Raw genomic sequence first — 19,275 nt, 5'->3', positions numbered from 1 at the left:
AAACAAACAAATAAATTGACCCCGATAATATGTGCATTATTGTCACAAACTCTCAAACTAGGAAACACGGGCACAAGCTTAGAAGAAGGAATTTTCAAAATGAAGACAGGTCACAAAGGCTGCAGAGCATTTTGTAGTCCTGTACTTTCTCTTGTTTGTACATCTCAAGAGACACAAAAATTAAATGCTGCAAATAAAGCTCATTGATTTCCAAATTGATGATTCTCCTGTGGGAGCAGAATTGATAGTGGCAGCTATATTTTCACTTGTGAGCTTCTATAGCCATAAACATGTTGATTCTATCCCTGCACGACGCTGAATCAATACTGCATTCCATAGATGGGATACTGCTGTAGAACATTGCTTCAGCACTTCATTTGCATGGCATTAAAGGAACTCTGGTTAGCAGATCTTTTAAAGTCTTTTGCAAGCACTGGCTATTTTAATCCATTGCACACACAATCTGCATGACTAGGATACAAATCCTGCAGTTCCATATCAAGCATTTGTGCTATGTAGATTTGCAATGATTATACACAGTATAGATTGGAGAGGTTGGGCCTATTTTCCTTGGAAAAGCGAAGATTGAGAGCAAATTTGATAGAGCTATTTAAAAACATGAGGGGTCTGGATAGAGTGGATATGAGAAAACCGGTGGAAAGATTGAGAACAAGAGTAATTGGTAAAAGAAGCAATGGAGACATAAAAAGAAAATTCATCATGCAGTGAATAGTTAGGATTTGGAATACACTGCCTGAGAGTGTGGTGGAGGCAGGTTTAATCAAGGCATTTAAAAGGGAATTGGATTATTAACTGAAAAGCAGGGCTGTGGGGAGAAGACATTAAAGTGGCACTCAGTAAATTTGGAGAGGCAACACTGGCAATGGCCTATAGCAACTCTATGATTCTGTATTTTCCCATAATAAAAACTTATTTTGGGCGGCATGGTAGCACAGTGGTTAGCACTATTGCTTCACAGTAACTTCATTGTAGTGTAAATGTAAGCCTACTTGTGACACTAATAAAGATTATTATTATTATTATTAATTTGTTGAACAACACCATTATTAAAGCAGTCAAATGAAATGATTGATTTAGTGATAATTTTCTAGTCTGTGGGATGATTTTAACCCCACTTGCCTTGCATAAATTGACCCATTGGTAACCTGCCAGGAATTTGCCATTCTGAATTTTAACCTTTTCCATCGAGTAGGTGGCAAGGGAATTTACACAGCTATTGGAGTTCTTCATACATAGACTCGACATGTATGTTCAAACATCAGGAGTTGCGTCAATGCCAGATTCATCAGTCGCATTCACAAGACAGCCCCGAATGTCACCGAAGCACAAAGCAACACCATCCTCACTCTCAAGACCAACCGCAACATCGTCATCAACAACTAGCAGACAAAGGAGGGGCCACCGTCATACCTAACAGAACGGACGACTGCAAAGAAGTGTATCGACAACTCAACAAACAGGAACACTACAGTTACCTGCAGATTCGACCAAGGAACACACTCGCCAACTCAACAGACTGATCAAGACCTTGGATCCAGACCTTCAGAGCACCCTACGTGCTCTCATCCCACGTACTCCCCGCGTTGGAGATCTCTACTGCCTCCCGAAAATACACAAGGCCAACACACCTGGCCGTCCTATCGTGTCAGGCAATGGGACCCTGTGTGAGAACCTGTCTGGCTACATCGAGGGCATCTTGAAACACATCGTACCAGGAACACCCAGCTTCTGTCACGATACGACGGACTTCTTACAGAAACTCAGCACCCATGGACCAGTTGAACCAGGAACATTCCTCGTCACAATGGACGTCTTGGCACTCTATACCAGCATCCCCCATGATGACGGCAATGCTGCAACAGCTTCAGTACTCAACACTGACAACTGCCAATCTCCAGACGCAATTCTGCAACTCATCCGCTTCATTCTGGATCACAATGTCTTCACCTTCGACAACAAGTTTTTCATCCAGACACATGGAACAGCCATGGGGACCAAATCCGCACCTCAATATGCCAACATCTTCATGCACAAGTTTGAACAAGACCTCCTCATCGCACAGGACCTTCAACTGATGTTATACACCAGATGCATCAATGACATTTTTTTCCTTTGGATCCACGGCGAAGAATCACTGAAACGACTACACGATGACATCAATAAGTTCCATCCCACAATCAGACTCACCATGGACTACTCTCCAAAATCGGTTGCATTCTTGGACACACTCATCTCCATCAAGGACGGTCGCCTCAGCACTTCGCTTTACCGCAAACCCACGGATAACCTCATGATGCTCCACTTCTCCAGCTTCCACCCTAAACACATTAAAGAAGCCAACCCCTATGGACAAGCCCTCCGTATACACAGGGAAATTCTCAGACGAGGAGGGGCATAACGACAGCTACAGATGCTGAGAGATGCCCTCATACGAACGGGATATGGTGCTCGGCTCACCGATCGACAGTTCCACACGCCACAGCAAAAAACTGCACCAACCTCCTCAGTAGATGGGACACAACCGACAGAGTGCCCTTCGTCGTCCAGTACTTCCCCGGAGCGGAGAAACTACGACACCTTCTTCGCTGCCTTCAACATGTCATCGATGAAGACGAACATCTTGCCAAGGTCATCCCCATACCCCCACAACTTGCCTTCAAACAACCGCACAACCTCAAACAAACCATTGTTTGCAGCAAACTACCCAGCCTTCAGAACAGCGACCACGACACCACACAACCCTGCCATGACAATCTCTGCAAGTCGTGCCAGATCATCGACATGGATACCACTATTACATGTGACAATACCATCCACCAGGTACGCGGTACATACTCGTGTGACTTGGCCAATGTTGTCTACCTCATACGCTGCAGGAAAGGATGTCCCGAAGCATGGTACATTTGCGAGACCATGCAGACGCTGCGATAACGGATGAACAGATATCGCGCGACAATCACCAGGCAGGAATGTTCCCTTCCAGTCGGGGAACACTTCAGCAGTCAAAGGCATTCAGCCTCTGATCTTTGGGTAAGCGTTCTCCAAGGCGGCCGTCAGGACGCGCGACAAAGCAGAATCGCCGAGCAGAAACTTATAGCCAAGCTCCGCACACATAAGTACGACCTCAATCGGGACCTTGGATTCATGTCGCATTACATTCACCCCCCACCATCTGGCCTGGGCTTGCAAAATCCTACCAACTGTCCTGGCTTGAGACAATTCACACCTCTTTAACCTGGGGTTACCCCTCTCTCTGGATCTGTAAAGACTTAATTACCTGCAAACGCACGCATTCAAAGTATCGTCTTGCATCTTTGACTTTGTCTATATATATATTTCTGGAACATACCTCTTCATTAATCTGAGGAAGGAACAGTGCTCCGAACGCTAGTGATTTGAAACAAACCTGTTGGATTTTACCTGGTGTTGTAAGACTTCTTACTGTGCTCACCCCAGTCCAAGGCCGGCATCTCCACATCTTCATTACATATGTGCAGGGTGTTGGGTCCTGACAATGTTGTTGGGACTCAAAGGGAATTGTAGCCATTCTACCAGGTGGCGAGGGGTGGAGGCACTAATAGGTATAAAGTGGTAGGCTCCCCAGCCATCTTTATTCATCACAAATTTTGGTTCAATTTTAAATCTTTGGAATTTATTTTTCAAATGGGCTAATTATTGCCACTCTTTATTCCTAATTCAAATATAGCCACAAACTTTTAGATTGCTACAGTTCATTTGTAACTAAACAAACAATTTACAGATTTATTTTCCAGTTATTTAGCCAAAAAGCAGAATCAGCAAATTTAAGGAAAAACAAGCCATTTTACATTCTTCACAGGTAAAAAATACCTGCTGCATTTGAAGTAGATTTAACAAGGCAATGCTCACTGAAGCTTGTATGCTAACAGACATCCATTTAACATTGAGTTCAAGTTAATAAATAAAAGTACTCAGAAAATGTTCGGATTGAATTTTAAAATAGCACTGTTTTCTTAAGTGCACATGTACTTGCCTGTTGTCTATTTTTATTATTGATATCTTGTGAGCTAAAATTGCTGAAAATGCGATTTGAAAATTCATAGCTCAGAGAGGACATGAATTATAGAGAATCAGGAGACATAAGAATGTACCACTGCAAAGGCAGGGCAAAAGACCTCTCCATGTTTATTCAGTATACATCAAACACAATCCTGCTGCCTTGCAAATGTACTGTGCAGCTATGTTACCAAGACTCATCAACCACGACAACAATAAATCAAGTTATTGTATCCTTAATTAATAAGATGATTGGGAACAAATTGCAGTGCAACATAATGACAAACAAAAGCATGAACACTATCAACTTTAATGCAGCTTCCTTAATATCAAAATAAGAGCTAGAAACTTCATGTATTGGTTTGGATTATAGGACCTCCGTGACGGCGCGGATGCATCTGTGCACCGAGGTTTGTGAGATCCCACTTGGCGCCTGAAAGGACCCCATGGCGTAAAGTTTCAGGGCGACCATCACTTTGACGGGCACCGGGAGCAGGTGTCCTCCCCCATATCCCCACGGTACCAGGTGTGCCATGATCTGGCAGTGTGTCGCACTGCTCAGTCAGAGTCTTCGAGGTCCTCGAATGACAGGCGGTGCCTGTATACACGAGGCCTTATGCGGCACCTCCTCCTCCTCGGCCTCTCCAACCTTGGCGGCTGCCACATGTCCCTCTGCGGAATGCTCCGCTCTGCAGCTTCCTCCTTCTCCTCGAGAAAATCTGGCTCGTACTGCCGCAGGGCATCCCCGAGGGCCGCGGTGACTAGCAGGAAGGCCACTATTGCTGGTTGAATTCCAATACCATTGTCTGCAAGGGGTGAAAGGCCGACATGCTAGCATGGTGAGTACCCCCATGACCAAACAGGTCTAACGTGCAACATGGTGGCCCAGGTTGGCACTGTGGTCTCTGCCCCTGCATGTCCCTCCCCCCATCCCCACACCCCTGGCCCAGTCGGTGGCCGGCACCATAGGGGCCTCTGGCCTTACTGCCCATCCCTGATGCCAGAGGTACCGTCGGCTGGCAGTGCCCTCACCACGGATATACACTACAGCCAGGCCCAGTGCCCCCGTAAGGGTTAATGTGGGTGTTGCTCTGGGTGAGCTGCCGGTGGGTGGTGTATGGAGGTGTATTGGCACCGCCCCAATCCGGTGGAAGGTCACACCGGATGCTCAGCCTGTTCCCCCCCCTGCAGCCTGGCAGGCCCCTCCCCCATCCCAGCCAGCTCGGCCAGTGTCCAGCCCAGCAGCCACGGTCGCTCCTCTGTATCTTACCTCCTCTCTCTCCTTCATCAGCCACCATGCCTGTTTCACGATATTTGAAAGCACAAGTGAACCGTGCCATCGTGAACTCGGCCCATCGGAGGAGGAGAATCGCGGAGGCCCTGAAGAATACCGGGTCGGGCCCGGTAATGATATGCAAACGGTATTAACTATATATGTGTTCTGGTATGCATTGACGCTGCTGTCGAGGCAACGGAGGATTGCAATTTGGCAAAGAGTCATCGGACTCCAAACGTTAGCTCTTTTCTCTCCCGACAGATGCTGCCAGGCCTGCTGAGATTGTCCAGCATTTTCTCTTTCGTCCCTTTACACCTTCCTCCCTACAATTACACCCTTCCAAACTCTGTCTTCCCTCAGACATCTCCCCCCCCCCCCCCATCCCAACTCCCTCCCTTACAACTTCCTCCCCCCATGCACCATACTCCCCACTTGCACCATTCTTTCCTGTTACACTCCCTCCAGCTCTCTCCTCCCTTCTGCCCCGGACACCTTCCCCCATCTGCAATCCCTCCTTCCCCTGGACACCTTACCCCCCCCCCCCGACATCTCTTCCCCCTCCCAGCTTCAACCCCCCCCCCCAAACACGTGTTCCCCCTTCCAGATTCATCCCCCTTCCCTAAGACCTTCCTCTCCCACTCACACCTGAACCTTACTTTCTCTGCACACACCCACTCCCACTTTCCCCTTCCCACCACATCTTTACCAGCCCAGGGTGAAGTCCCTGTGGTTCCGATTCAGGTCCAACGCATCTGTGAAGACCAGGCCTGCTGAGATTTTCCAGCATTTTCTCTTTCATTTCAGATTCCAGCATCCGCAGTAATTTGCTTTTATAAGGTGTGTAGCGCACAAAGACTCCGTGAGACGAATAGAGTGAAGTCGATGAGGCTTTATTCAGCGTGTCTGTTCCCCCGCAGCTCGATAGTAGAATGGCCTGCGGGGGAGGACTCCGGCTTCTTATACTCTGCCTTCAGGGTGGAGCTAGAGGTCAACGGCCAACCAGGACCCGGGATCTGTCAGCCAATGACATTAGGGCTTCCAGTCCCACATGACCCCCAATACATACTACCACATTCACCCCTTGTCAAAAATGAACCCGGCGGGGTGATGCTTCGTATGGTGGTAAGGGTTTACAGGGCTGGTCCTGGGAGGAAAAAAAACATTCACATGGCAATACAGTATTGGACAATTTTGTCCTGTTTCGACTATTTACAGAGGGTATAGGGAGAAAAGCAAAATGTTCTTGTGAAAAGTCCATATTTTGATTTAGATCGACGCCACGAGTCGGTCGGGCGGTCTGGTCGTCCGTGCCGATCGCCTCGGCCCCGGTGGTGGTGGTGGTGCTTGTACCGGTGTTGTCGTCTCCGGGAGCCTTACAGTTTCAGCTCGGGCTTTATTCTTGGTCGGGCCTGAGGGGAGGGGAACCGATCCTCCTGGGAAGGGGGCGGTCGCGGGGTGCAGCGGTGGCAGGAAGGGGGGGGGGTTGGGTGAATGGTGTCGGGGGTGTGTGTGTGTTGCCGGCGGGCGCCAGATCCCGCAGGGAGACCGTGTCCTGTCGGCCGTCGGGGTACTCCACGTAAGCGTACTGCGGGTTCGCGTGGAGGAGGTGAACCCTTTCGACCAACGGGTCCGCCTTATGTGCCCGCACATGCTTTCGGAGCAAGATGGGTCCTGGGGCCGCCAGCCAGGTCGGCAGCGACGTTCCAGAGGAGGACCTCCTAGGGAAGACAAGGAGACGCTCATGAGGCGTTTGATTAGTGCTCGTACATAATAACGACCGGATGGAGTGGAGAGTGTCCGAGAGGACCTCCTGCCACCGTGAAACTGGGAGGTCCCTGGACCGTAGGGCCAGTAGGACGGCCTTCCAGACCGTGCCGTTCTCCCTCTCTACTTGCCCGTTCCCCTGGGGGTTGTAGCTGGTCGTCCTGCTTGAGGCTATGCCCTTACTGAGCAGGGACTGGCGCAGCACGTCACTCATGAAAGAGGAACCCCTGTCGCTGTGGACGTATGCGGGGCAACCGAACAGTGTGAAGATGCTGTTCAGGGCTTTAATGACTGTGGCCGCGGTCATGTCAGAGCAGGGAATGGCAAATGGGAAGCGGGAGTATTCGTCCACCACATTAAGAAAATATGCGTTGCGGTCGGTGGAGGGGAGGGGCCCTTTGAAATCGAGACTAAGGCGTTCAAAGGGACGGGAAGCCTTAATCAGGTGCGCACCATCCGGCCTGAAAAAATGCGGTTTGCATTCCGCGCAGATGTGGCAGTCCCTTGTGACTGTACGGACCTCCTCTAAAGAGTATGGGAGATTGCGGGACTTGATGAAGTGGAAAAACCGAGTGACCCCCGGGTGGCAGAGGTCCTCGTGGAGGGTTTGGAGGCGGTTAATTTGTGCGTTGGCACATGTGCCGCGGGATAGGGCATCGGACGGCTCGTTCAGCTTTCCGGGACGATACAAAATCTCGTAGTTGAAGGTGGAGAGCTCGATCCTCCACCTTAAGATCTTGTCGTTTTTGATTTTGCCCCGCAGTGCATTATCGAACATGAAGGCTACCGACCGTTGGTCCGTGAGGAGAGTGAATCTCCTGCCGGCCAGGTAATGCCTCCAATGTCGCACAGCTTCCACTATGGCTTGGGCTTCCTTTTCCACTGAGGAGTGGCGGATTTCTGAGGCGTGGAGGGTCCGGGAGAAAAAAGCCACGGGTCTGCCCGCTTGGTTAAGGGTGGCCGCTAGAGCTACGTCGGAGGCGTCGCTCTCGACCTGGAAGGGGAGGGACTCGTCGATGGCGCGCATCATGGCCTTTGCGATATCCGCTTTGATGCGGCTGAAGGCCTGGCAAGCCTCTGTCGACAGAGGGAAGGTCGTGGTCTGTATTAGGGGCGGGCCTTGTCTGCGTACTGGGGGACCCACTGGGCGTAGTATGAAAAGAACCCCAGGCAGCGTTTCAGGGCTTTTGGGCAGTGCGGGAGGGGGAATTCCATGAGGGCACGCATACGTTCGGGGTCGGGGCCTATTATCCCATTGCGCACTACGTAGCCCAGAATGGCTAGCCGATTGGTGCTAAAAACGCACTTGTCCTCGTTGTACGTGAGGTTCAAGGCTTTGGCGGTCTGGAGGAATTTTTGGAGGTTGGCGTCGTGGTCCTGCTGGTCGTGGCCGCAGATGGTTACATTGTCGAGATACGGGAACGTGGCCCGCAACCCATGTTGATCAACCATTCGGTCCATCTCCCGTTGGAAGACCGAGACCCCGTTTGTGACGCCAAATGGGACCCTTAGGAAATGGTATAATCGCCCGTCTGCCTCGAAGGCTGTGTACTTGCGGTCACTTGGGCGGATGGGGAGCTGATGGTAGGCGGACTTGAGGTCCACGGTGGAGAAGACTTTATATTGGGCAATCCGATTGACCATGTCGGATATGCGGGGGAGAGGGTACGCGTCTAGTTGTGTGTACCTGTTGATGGTCTGGCTATAGTCTGTGACCATCCTTTGTTTCTCCCCTGTCTTCACTACTACCACCTGCGCTCTCCAGGGACTATTGCTGGCCTGGATTATGCCCTCCTTTAGTAGCCGCTGGACTTCGGACCGAATGAAGGTCCGGTCCTGGGCGCTGTACCGTCTGCTCTTAGTGGCGACGGGTTTGCAATCCGGGGTTAGGTTCGCAAACAAGGACGGGGGTTGCACCTTGAGGGTTGCGAGGCCGCAGATAGTGAGTGGGGGTATTGGGCCGCCGAATTTGAACGTAAGGCTCTGTAGATTGCATTGGAAATCTAATCCCAGTAAGGTGGGGGCGCAGAGTTGGGGAAGGACATTTAGTTTGTAGTTTTTGAACTCCCTCCCCTGCACCGTTAGGGTAACTATGCAGAATCCTTGGATCTGTACGGAGTGGGATCCTGCAGCTAGGGAAATCTTTTGTGCGCTGGGATAGGTGGTCAATGAACAGCGTCTTAAGGTGTCGGGGTGGATAAAGCTCTCCGTGCTCCCGGAGTCGACTAGGCATGGTGTCTCGTGGCCGTTTATTAGCACCGTTGTCGTCGTCGTCTGGAGTGTCCGGGGCCGAGCTTGATCGAGCGTAATTGAAGCGCGACGTGGTTGTAGTAGTGGAGTGGGGTCCGTTGTTGCCGTCCAAGATGGCGTCGGGGATGAACAAAATGGCCGCCCCCATACATCGCACGTGTCTGGGGGTCACAAGATAGCGGCGGGGGTGGACAAAATGGCCGCCCCCACGCGTCGTACAGGTCTGGGGTGGTCCAAGATGGCGGCGCCCTTCCTCCCCTCGTGGTGGCCGGGACCCAAAATGGCGGCATCTGCGGTCGCACATGGGGCGCTGGGAGCGCTAGCACCGCGCGGAGCTCCCTCACCAGGGACAGCGGTGGTCGGGACCCAAGTTGGTAGCGCCGGCGGGTCAGACGTGGGGCGCGGGGGGGGGGTTAGGGGGGCGTTAGGGACGCGCAAAGCTCCCTCTTCTCCGTGGAGAGTGGTGGTCGGGACCCAAAGCGGTAGCGCCGGCGGGTCATACATGGGGTGCGAGGGGGGGGGGGGTTGGGGAGCGTAAGCGGCGTGCAGGGCTCCCTGTTCTCCCGGGGCCGCGGTGGTCGGGACCCAGAGCGGCTGCGCCTGCGGGTCGTACATGGCGTGCTGGGGGGGGTTGGGGAGCGTAAACAGCTTGCAGGGCTCCCTGTTCTCCCGGGACAGCGGCGACCTCGCGGGACCGGCACACAACCGCGTAATGGCCCTTTTTCCCGCAGCTCTTGCAGATTGCTGCGCAGGCCGGGCAGCGCTGTCGGGGGTGTTTCGCCTGGCCGCAGAAATAACAGCGGGCACCCCCGGTTCGACTTGGCGTTTGGACCGCACAAGCCTGTGGGGTGTCCGGGGGGGGGGTGGGTTTGTCGCGACGGGTACATACGGAGCCCAATGGGCTGCCGCGCGCTCGGGGCCGTAGGCGCGGGTATTACGCGCGGCCACGTCTAGGGAGGCTGCTAGGGCCCGGGCCTCTGAGAGTCCTAGCGACTCTCTTTCTAGAAGTCTTTGGCAGATTTGGGAGGAATTCATACCTGCCACAAAAGCATCGCGCATTAACATGTCCGTGTGTTCATTTGCGTTCACCGAAGGGCAGCTGCAGACTCGTCCCAAAATCAGCAGCGTGGCGTAGAATTCGTCCATCGATTCTCCGGGACCTTGCCGTCTCGTCGCGAGCTGGTAGCGAGCGTAGATTTGGTTAACTGGGCGGACATAGAGACTTTTCAGTGCTGCGAACGCCGTCTGGAAATCCTCCGAGTCTTCGATGAGGGAGAAGATCTCCGTGCTCACCCTCGAGTGCAGGGCCTGTACTCTTCTGTGTCTTGGTCTTCTGTGACCCGGCCGGTGGCCGTTCTGAGGTAGGCCTCGAAGCAAGTCTGCCAGTGCTTGAAGGCTGCTGCCGCGTTCACTGCGTGGGGGCTGATCCTCAGGCATTCCGGAATGATCCTGAGCTCCATAGTCCTTTTTAGGCACGCTTAATAAATTGTAGCGCACAAAGACTCCGTGAGACGAATAGAGTGAAGTCGATGAGGCTTTATTAAGCGTGTCTGTTCCCCCGCAGCTCAATAGTAGAATGGCCTGCGGGGGAGGACTCCGGCTTCTTATACTCCGCCTTCAGGGCAGAGCTAGAGGTCAACGGCCAACCAGGACCCGGGATCTGTCAGCCAATGACATTAGGGCTTCCAGTCCCACATGACCCCCAATACATACTACCACAAGGTGTAAAGGGAGGAAGGTGTAAGGTGAGATGAGAGTGATGGAGTAAGGCTCCACGTGCAAGCGGGGGGGAGAGCTTGTACGAGGCTGTGAAAGGCCCAACCACAGGCACTTCTCCTTCCAGAATCACTCGAGGGCCATCTGCGTGCAGCTGAACTGGGGTATTGTGAAGGGGGTATGGGTGGAAGGTGGGTGCTTGCGATGCCCATATATTGACAATGAAAGGCAAGACTAGACATTTGTAACGCCAGTGAATATATTTACAAATAAAACAGTGGCAGTGTTCACCCGTGCAACCACTTGTCTTTATCTTTCTTGGCCTATTACTTCTTCTTGCTGCTGCCCTGACATCCACAGCAGGGGTGGAGGCGGCCTGTGGAGTTGTCGACCCTCCTGCCTTTGAAGACTTTGGCGGCCATTGTAAGAGTCCTTCCTGCATATTTCCTTTGTTCCCATTTATTTCATTTTGTTTTAATAATAATAATCTTTATTAGTTCACAAGGAAGCTCATATTAACACTGCAATGAAGTTACTCTGAAAAGCCCCAAGTCGCCACATTCCGGCGCCTGTTCGGGCACACTGAGGGAGAATTCAGAATGTCCAAATTACCTAACAGCACGTCTTTCGGGACTTGTGGGAGGAAACTGGAGCACCCGGAGGAAACCCACGCAGACACAGGGAGAACGTGCAGACTCCGCACAGACAGAGATCCAAGCCGGGAATCGAACCTGGGTCCATAGCGCTGTGAAGCAACAGTGCTAACCACTGTGCTAACATACCGTGTTGCTTTAAGACTTTGGATGGAATTTTATCGCTGTTGCCAAGTGTGGCAGTGGGTGGGAATAGCGGCATTGAAGCAACTGGCACCAACGGCAGCTTTCACCAGTGTCTCTACGGTGTCTGCTATCCTCCCCCTGGAGACCTCCCTGCGTGTACATGTGGCCACTACTTCATCAGAGAGAAGGTGGACGGACTCTTCCGACGTGCGTGTCACTCTGTTGATGGCTCTATCTGATGTTTCTCATCCTCTTCCTGACTCACTGCCATTAGTTGGAAGGCCATTTCCAGAGGTTCGTCACCTGTTTTTTACCTCAGTGATGCCTCTTTCCACGATCCCGGGCTTGGCTGAACATGTTGCCTCCTTCTGTGGACACGTGTCTGTGTCTTCCTGAACAACCAGTAATATCCACCAAGGTGTGTGTTTCTGAGCTGGTGGAGTGTGCAATGAACGCTGTGATGCATCCACAGGCATGGCGTTCTCTTCCGCTCCCTCCTGACTCAATTCTAGGCTGGGATTGGGGCTTGGTAGGGAGTTCTCCCCCCCCCCCCCCCCGGGGGCCGTAGTCTCTTCGTGGAGGTACTTCTAAGTGACATAGGAGAGTGCAAGTGCCGCATCAGCCACCTCTAACATAGCAGCACATTCGATCTTCAGGTTTGCTTTAAATGGATGACTCCCTACTTGGTTGATGTCCAAGGCCAAGCTCTTCATCGCCAATAACCCAATCCCGCTCCACTCCTGAGAGTTCAGATGCTCTCTCTTCAAATTCCGTCAGAATCCTGAACAATGCTTCGCCCCCCTCATGTTCTCTCCGATTGTGACGGAGCTTCTCCTGCTCAAAGAAGAGAACAAGTTTGGAGGATTTGCATGTTGCATGGATTGGAACAATGGAAATTGGTTTATTGATCATTCCTCCGCTCTAAGATAGCCCACTTCTGTGGCAGATCATCACTGATGTGAATTAGGCAGAATGGTTGCGGACCACCTCCTTCCCTACCACTGAGCACACCCACATGCAAGGGGACGGCTCAGAAAGGCATGCGATTTGCGGAAGTTTCCGGTTCCCCCCCACCTTGACCCCACCGAGCTCACAACCCTCTTTCATGCAATGTTCTATGCCTGCTGAAGGATGAAGGGGGCACAGTAGTGGCTGTGAGTCAGACATGCCATTGTCACTGAGCTGGGACCCTGACATATTGGAGTCTTTGTGGTTTATGCAACCATTGATGAAACTTACCTTGGCAGAGTGAATAAGGTAGCTCATCCTTTTCTGACACTGCCCCATCTGGGACTAAATCCTGCAACGGGGCTGGGGACAGGAGGTTTATGGCTTGGTTTCCTGTCGGCCTCTGCAGTGGGAAATACTTCCCAACCCCACCCGTCACAGGACGGAGTCCACGGTGGGAGAATTCTGCCCTCCATTTCCGTTCAACACTATCTTACCCTTTCAAGCCAGCCATAGCTGCAGGCAAGCAGGCAGGTTGCTACTCTGCATTCAAAAGTCATATCAAAGAGGATGGACGTGATTTACCGGCTGCATCCCGCCGGAATCGGGACGGGGCTTGACCGGTCAATGTCGCGAGAGACCTCTTCCGGGATTCCCGACAGTCGTGACGCCCCGCGGGATCCGGGATCCAGACTCGCATAATTGAGTGAGCTTAACTGCTCGCTTAACCTTACCTACGATGGACCTAAGTGGCTCCTGTGATCTATCGGCCTCTCCCAGGAGACCCTAACTGGGCGTCATTTAGTACAATTCCACACAAATGTGGACCATGCGGTTCTGCATTTGGGTGGGTCTCCCAAGCCCTGGGTGGTCTGGAACGGAGCAGCACGCTGGCTCTATCCCTGGCACCCGGGCACCATGGCACTGCCAGGCTGCGACCCAGGCACTGCCAATGTACCTGGATGGCACTGCCAGGCTGGCTGGGGCACTGCCAGTATGACTGGTTGGCAGTGCTAGGGTGCCCAGGTACCAAGGTGGCACTACCAAGGGACAGAGCCTGAGAGGGGCCATGCCCATGAAAAGGGGGATGAGGGGAGTATGAAGGGTGGGGGTTTGGAGAGCGGGTATGAAGGGGCGGCCAAAAAGTTGGGAGGGTGAAGGGTGGAGGTCCTAAAAGGGGGGGATCTCGAAAGGGGATGTGTGGAGGACTGAAAAGGGGGGCCATCAGCGACCCCATAGCAGGGTGTCCTAATTTATATGGATGTGGTGTAATGCCCATTGTGTGGGGAGGGGGGGAGACATTTCCCATGGATGGGGGAAGTAGGGGACCCTCAAGCTTACTTAGAGATCGGTGCACACTTTCAAAATGGCGGCCTGATTTCGAGGAGCTGGTCTCGCCAGCGAATTCAGCTACCCAATGATGAAAACATTTCTAAGTGTGGGCTAGACCAGGGAGAAGCTCCACAAGGCCACAGAAATAACTAAATGTGGTTAAATCGTGGTGTGGATCTCACCGACAAAGCAGACGGGAAACACCTAGCCAAACCCGCCTGAAATGACACTTAGAAACTTTTCCGTTAAATTGCGCCCGATATCTTAACTACACATTTGAATTACACTCTCTGTTGCCCAATAGTAAAACCAGCAGGAGCATGGTCTAGCCAGAAGAAGCCGAGATCGTTTGCAAAACGTTACTCCAGTCGAAATTCCTCCTGGGCAGGAGGAGCAGGGGTGCTGCCCTTGGGCTCAGCATGGAGTACTTGTTCCTTCAAAGCATAGCCAATCGCTTGCAGATCTCTGCACCCACCGATCATCAAGGCTGCACCCGCACTCCACTGCTGCAGCCTCCTACTGCCAAACTCTGCTGCTTCTGCAGCAAATGGGTCTAGATGGTTGTTGGCTGCGATACCTGAAACGTTCATCTTAATGAGGACCGGCCATTAAGATAGGCCAGCCCTCCACATCCCCGGACCCTTGTGCGTGCCACCTGCTTCAGATCGCATGCACTGTACATGTCCCCCTTTTAAAATTGGTGCCATTAATTCCACAAGTGGTTTGAGGACATCCGCAGCAGGATCTGAGGAAAGAGGAAACCCAGCAATTTCTGAGAGCAATTTTTGGACATTCCAGGAAGTAGATTTTATTTTGGGTTCTTTTAAGAGAATGAAACATGTGAAAAATTTTATTCCATTTATCAGATCTGAGATTTTCTTCAGGCAAATGCTGCAACTGTGCTAAGTAAAAGGTATCAATTGCAAGTCTGTCATGGTAGTTGGTCCATTAAGTGTTTAAACCCTGAAGCGCATCACTCGAGCGCTGGATTTGTCCTGTAATTTCAAAAAAAATCAAATTCAATTGAAAGAAATAAAAAAATATTACTTTGATTTTGTATGGCTTTGATTGCCGTGATTTTCTTGCAACCAGTATTGGAATCAAATTACTGCACACACTGGATAACCAAGCTCACTGCTGTGATTAACAATAGCAGCAAATAAAAAGTGGGGAATGGTTCATTTAATTGAATGAATACACGGAAAAGTTTGGAATATGTATTCACATACTGTCTTAAAAAAAAAGAAATTGCACATGAATTAATAAACTGAATGGAGTGGTGAAGCAGAATTTACACTCTGTGAAAGGCTTACTTTGTTGCAGGCTTACCTTCTGAATGTTTGACCAAAATCTCTCAGGCCCTCTCTCTCTGTTGGCGCCTGCACAGTTAAGACTGCAGAGCAGAGTTGGTGGCAGCAGCTGCTCCTCTGGAAGTGGTCCACGTAGCGGCTTGCTTCATCCTCGAGAGTTCTCCTATGATGTGAAAGACAGAAAAGCTTGTTTAGCTGGGCACAGTCAGATTTGCCCTTGAAGCAATAACAGCTAACTGTCAGGTCAGTGCAGTACTTTGCAAAAGAACAAAATATTAAAAACACCTTTTACAACCTTCTCTTGGCGACTAGGTCTCCAAACCTGGTCTCTCCTGTTGGCTCTCTGTTGCCCATCTGCCGATTATCTGATGGCTGATCGAGCAGCCTCAGGCTCCCTCATCATGTTCGTACTTCTGAGGTACTGCTTAGATTTTCCGTGAAATCGGCAAAGTCCGAAAGGACGCAGGGAAGTCGACGTTTGACCTGCCGATTGCAGCAATGGCTTTTCACCTTGTATCGTACACAACTTGGTGGAAAGAAATTGAGAAGCATGGGTATCATATCAAATCTCTGGAAGAGTAGCCTCTGATTCACCCGTTCTGCTGTGATCGCAGGTCTTCTGTAATCCAAGGGCCATATATAAAGGGCACTAAGGCACAGAGCTAGCACTCTCTGAGGAATTGAAGGCTGGTGGAAAGTTGTGGCTTCCAAAGGGAGGAAACACCCTGCCCCAAAATTCACTGCTGCTTCTCTTGAGCACTTCCTGGACAGAATGGAGCCCTGCTGCGAAGTCCTCTGCTCCCAGTCTGGGCAAATAACCTCATCAAAGGTGAAAAATTCAGTAGAGAAGGTAACGGCGGCAGTAGTGAGTGCAAACGCCCTACCAAAGAGGACAGCCGCCCAGTGCAGGAAGAGGAGGAATGATTTCCTCCATTCTGCTAGGCAAGTCAAATCATCATTCATTCTCTCACGCACACCTTTATCTTCACTGTCAATCATGTCCTCTTCTGTCTATGGCAGCACTCGTTACACACACATGCCAGGCCATCTTCTCCTCTGGCCTGGCAGGCATCTTGCTTACACTCTCCATTTGCCTTCCTGCAGAACAAGCTGGCTCACAACAAAAGGGAGAGGCTCCAGTCTAGGGCAAGGAATACCCAAACGCCAAGTCCTGACCAACTTTGAGAGCAGAGCCCTCCAACTGGCCAGTTAGGTTGTGGACCATTGCTGGCGTGAGGTCAGCAGCGCTCAACCAAGTGAGGATCCAGCACTGCAACCGACATGCTATGAGTCATATCTCCTGTTCTGCAGACCCTGCCATACACTAATTATCTCTCCGTTCTTTCACAGGCACATGTGGGAAACGGCCAAGAGCATCCACAAGGCAGGCCATCGATTCAAGCACTGAACACACCTCGGAAGAGGAATCTGATGACACCCGAATTGAAGACCCACCACAGCGACCACCCACATCTTCCACCAGCGCAGAGACAGACACCTCAGTGGGGCCTAGCTGTAAAATAACCTGAGGGTCACAATCTGGTGAACGCAGCACACTGTCTGACTCACAGCAGGTGGAGGCAGGGATATCAGAGGCCACGAGCACTCGGAGGATAGCTGGAGACCATGAATCTGCTGAGTCCGAGTCAGATGTGGAGCTTCTGGACTCAGTCACACATCAGTTGCTGGAGCTACAAAAGCCAGCTCAGGAACATCAGGAAGGGATGTCTGCTGCACTCCTCAGATTGCAAGGCACGATGGAAGAGTCTGTCCGTTTTCTGTCTGAGATGATAACGCTGGCCTGCCATTGCATTGAGGTCAACACTGGTTGGGTGGCAGCCAGCGTGGAGACCTTGGCCCAGGACATCAGTCCTGTTCTACTGCTTCAGTTGCACTCCATGGCTGAAGCACTTGCTGGCATCCATCAGTGTCAATGCAAGAGGGTGGGGCATCTTGATCTCACTCCAGCTGCCCATCACCTCAAGGAGTCAGCCAGCGGCCAATGGGAACCCATCGGATGGAGGATCAGCAGGTGCACGCCCCAGGGACATCCACCCAGGAGACTCCAGAAGTGTCCCGCCAATCCGACCCCCCTATTCCTGTGACGCTATCAGCTCCAGCTCCTCAGGCTGAGGACAGTGTCACTGCCACACAGCAGAATCCTGAAAGCAGGCCGAAGTCCTCCATGTCTCAGCCTTTGATAGCATTCCCACCAATATCATCACAGACAACAGGGCGTAGGAGCCAGCAGCCCACCTCCGCCTCTGCAGTGGATGTCAGGGGGGCATCAAGATGTAGCGGCAGAGTTAGAAAGATTAAGAAGACGTGGTTGCACAATGTGGGCCGGGGTGTTCATCACTTGTACAGGATGGGGATGATTGTAAATACAGTCCCAGCAAGGGCTGTGATTTAACCATCGCATTGTGCCCTGTGCAGATCTGAGAGTGCCGGTTAAATAGCAGGAGAGGCCAAAATTAGGATCTGCACCAGGCGTGAATAAGTATGCCACCTAACCAGCCCATTCCCATTGGCAGGTTCTGGATCCTGCCCAAACACGACAAAAAGATCATTGACCCCAATTAGGACCAATTTCCATCTCTTTAAAAAAAATAAATTTAGAGTACCCAATTCATTTTTTCCAATTAAGGGGCGATTTAGTGTGTTCCATCCACCTACCTTGCACATCTTTGTGTTGTGGGGGCGAAACCCATGCAAACACGGGGAGAATGTACAAACTCCACACGGACAGTGATCCAGAGCCAGGCTCGAACCTGGGATCTCGGCGCCGTGAGACTGCAGTGCTGACCACTGCACCGCCGTGCTGCCCCAAGTTCCATCACATTAGCGAGATTAAAATCAAATACAACAGCCTCCCTGGAACTAACCGGCTCCCCAGTGAGACATCGCTTTGACTACCAACAGCCCCTAGCTGCAGAGCTGAAGGCTATTGCTGATAAAGAATTGGCCTTGATAGTTATGTGAGCATTTCACAGCTCTCAAGCGCATTCCCGTGGGTACACATGCCATGTCTCAGTGTTATTGCCGAGCATTCCAATCAAATTGTGGGCCTGGACACTTTGCCTGAACCCTGGAAGTGTCAGCACCTCAGAGACAGCAGCCAACAGTCAGACACTTAGTAGCTGGGCTTCAGCACTGAAGATATCGCCATGATCAGAGGGTGAGTGTGTGGATCAGGGGAGGGCACCTGAGCACGGTCTCCCTAATGTTTCCGACATGGGTCTGGGGTCCAGGGACCCCTGCTGTGGTAGGGGATGAGTGTGCAGAACGGGGTTCTCCTGCACAACTGGCTCGCTCGATGGCACTCTGAGAGAAGGCAGAACAAGTAAAAGGTAAGGGAGGCTTGGGAGATATGAGGGTCCCAGGTAGAAACCCTAAATGATTGTTGGCTACCTTCCTTCCCCAATTCCTTACAGACATTACAATGAATGGCGCTATCGACCCCATGGCAGAGCAGGTGGTGCTGGTGGTCCAAATGTCAGAGAGGCAGCAGTGTTGATGCAGGTTGGAAGTGGAACCCCGTGTGTAGGGGGATGTCACACACCCTGCAGACCCGAACACCCATCGGCCTGAGGAGCGACCCAGAGGGGTGTAATGTTCTTGCCGGTTGGCCTGATTTATATTACAAGAAGATCAAGCACAAACAACCTCTCTTCAGCTTCCTCCAGCCTATCTGAGGGGTTACCTGACTCTAACATTCACTTATATATTAATGAGACTCTCAGTGGTCTGTTGGTGAATCACAGTACAACCATGATATCACTACATCCCATTTCCATTGAAGGAATAAATTAATACATTACCATCAGTATATTTACATGTGATA

The 19,275-nt window shown here is 51.5% G+C and overlaps 1 long non-coding RNA gene across 2 annotated transcripts in view; it reads right to left on the bottom strand.

Moving 5' to 3' along the window:
• The window catches only part of LOC140426941 (uncharacterized), a 148,386-nt gene that overhangs the window by 10,554 nt on the left and 118,557 nt on the right, over positions 1–19,275 (bottom strand). For both annotated transcript variants that reach the window (XR_011948351.1, XR_011948350.1), the window contains exon 2: positions 15,451–15,594. This is a non-coding gene — a long non-coding RNA (uncharacterized lncRNA). The remainder of the gene's footprint in view (positions 1–15,450; positions 15,595–19,275) is intronic.

The sequence above is a fragment of the Scyliorhinus torazame genome, chromosome 7 (assembly GCF_047496885.1).
Source record: "Scyliorhinus torazame isolate Kashiwa2021f chromosome 7, sScyTor2.1, whole genome shotgun sequence".
In the NCBI taxonomy this organism is placed as follows: domain Eukaryota; kingdom Metazoa; phylum Chordata; class Chondrichthyes; order Carcharhiniformes; family Scyliorhinidae; genus Scyliorhinus; species Scyliorhinus torazame.
This window is presented reverse-complemented; position numbering and strand designations above follow the sequence as displayed.